The sequence below is a fragment of the Amphiprion ocellaris genome, chromosome 12, assembly GCF_022539595.1.
Source record: "Amphiprion ocellaris isolate individual 3 ecotype Okinawa chromosome 12, ASM2253959v1, whole genome shotgun sequence".
In the NCBI taxonomy this organism is placed as follows: Eukaryota; Metazoa; Chordata; class Actinopteri; family Pomacentridae; genus Amphiprion; species Amphiprion ocellaris.
Window position 1 is genome coordinate 27669599 of NC_072777.1, and position 2354 is coordinate 27671952.

Below are 2354 nucleotides of genomic sequence, written 5' to 3' on the forward strand. Positions count from 1 at the left end.
TGGCTCACAAGCTGCAACAATTCACACATTATCAACTGTCTTACTGACTAAACTAAGATAAAAAGTGAAAAACTGCCTGATTCCTGCATCATGAATGTAAATCTTTTGGTTTTTATGACGGTAAACTGAATATATTTGGGTTTGACATTTTGTAAACCAAAACAAGAAATGAATTAGTGGAGAAAACAATCAACAGATTAATGGACAAAGAAAATGTGGTTTCCAACATATATGGCTGAATTACTCCAACATTACAAGATACATACAATTTTAATTCAATTTTATTTCTATAACACCAATTACAGGTCAAATTGTCTCAAGACGCTTTATTTTTATATTGTTTTGTCTTAATTAAAATATGACAAAGTAAGAAATTTAAACCTCTTGACTAATCCAATTTATTATTTGGTTTTTAAGAGACTAATGGACAATTAAAATAAGTATCACCACTAAAACTAATAAACATGAGGTCAAATAGAAGGAAGAGTTTTAAATACTGCAGTCCCACAACGACAAGAATAGTTTGTCAACAAAAACTAAATCTGCTGGTAGATTCCATTAAAGTCCTAATAAAGGATAATAAAGTGTGATACTAAAGGTTTGTGGTGCTAAAAATGTCCAAGTAAAGATATGAAGTTGAACATCTGGATGGAGGTTGATAAAAGTTGACCTTCTTTCATTTCTCTGGAGCGACTCCATGGATTTTATGGATGGTGGTTCAAGACCTGCTCTTCTAGTCGTCTTCCTTCTAGTCGCTGTAAAAAGTCAGTCCATCCTGGCCGACTTCAACACCTCTTCATGAAAACTTGTTCTGCCTCCGACCTGGTGGAAACTCAAGAAACTCGGGAAAACCCATGGAGACTCGAAGAACTCGTGGCGACTCGAAGAACTCGTCGGGCGGGGGAAGGTGTGGTGGGTGGTGGGGGGAGGTGGGGGACTAGAGGGGGGAGGCCGCCACCCACCTTCCCGCCCACTCTCCGCCCTGACTCCACCCAGACTCCGCCTTGGCCCCACCCATGTGGTCACTTCAGGAACTACGATGCCAAAGGGACGACGAATTTATTTCTTTTCATCTGATCTGTAGCTCAGTGAGTTAAGGATTTGCCTATGGAGCTGCAGGTCGCTGGTTCAAGACCAGACACTTCTTAAGTTTTCTCAAAATCCTGACAAAGATAAAGAAAGAAAACTGCCGTTGGCGGGTCTCGATCCTGCGACCTTCCACTTGGTAGTCCGTCTTCTTTTCCCCTGAGCTATTCGCTCAGATACTAATTCTTCTTTTTTTTGCGCATTTATCATCTATTTTTTGTCGTTTTCGAGTTTTTTTTTAACTCGAGTCTCGACTCGACCGTTTTTCTCAGGAGGCTGGACTTCAGCCTTTGTTCTGGAGGGTGGAACCCTCACTTCCAAGACTTTCAAAAGCCTCCACACCTCCGGAGTCCTCAGGACCTGAGCTTTCACACAGTCTGAGGGCTGAAATTTTCTAAGTCCCACAGTAGTTCTCTGTTAGATTGAACCTTCAGACAGTCTGAGGACTGAAAACCTAAAAGTTCTTGAGTACTTCTCTGTTAGTTTGAACCTTCAGACAGTCTGAGGACTGAAATTTAAAAAGTTTCTCAGTACTTCTCTGTTAGTTTGAACTTTCTGGTTAACAGAAGCCTTAAAACTTGTGACCATGAGTCTTGATTTCACATTTAGACCACTGATCTGAGTTCTTCTCAGACCTTCACCTGTGGGTTTTTTAGAAATCCTGAACAAACTTTGATTCTCTTCACTGAACAGTAAAGTTTGTGGAGATCAGAAGGTAACATTAGTTTGATCGATGCCTTCAACTACTAGTAGACTTTATCTGGAAAGCAGTTTTCTGAAATGAGTTCTTAGTAAATCTGTCCACAATCAAACCAAGAACACAGAAAAGAGGAAACGTTTGAAGAAACAACTTGATGTTTTCATTTCAGACTAGAAAACACTTTAAGACTTTTATCTGTTGTTGCTCTTTTGATGATATTATTGTTTCTTCTGTTTAATTTGATCTTCTAAAGTTTAACTGGTGTCTTTTCAAATGTTTTGTCTTTAGTTTGATTCTTCTTAAATGTTTAGTTTTGCTCTTTTCTCACCTTTTATTCTTTTCTAATGTCTGATTTGATTTCCAAATGTTTTGTCTTTTTAATGTTTAATTGTTGTTTTTTCAAATGTTTTATCGGCTTGTTTGAAAAATTTCCTTTCCCCATGTTTAATTTTTCAATTAAATCTTTAAGGTTTTTCTTTTTAAATGTTTTACCACCTTTTAATGTTTCATTTTCTTTTTAAATGCTTCATTGTATTTTCTGTTTAATTCCTATTTAAAGTTTTATTGT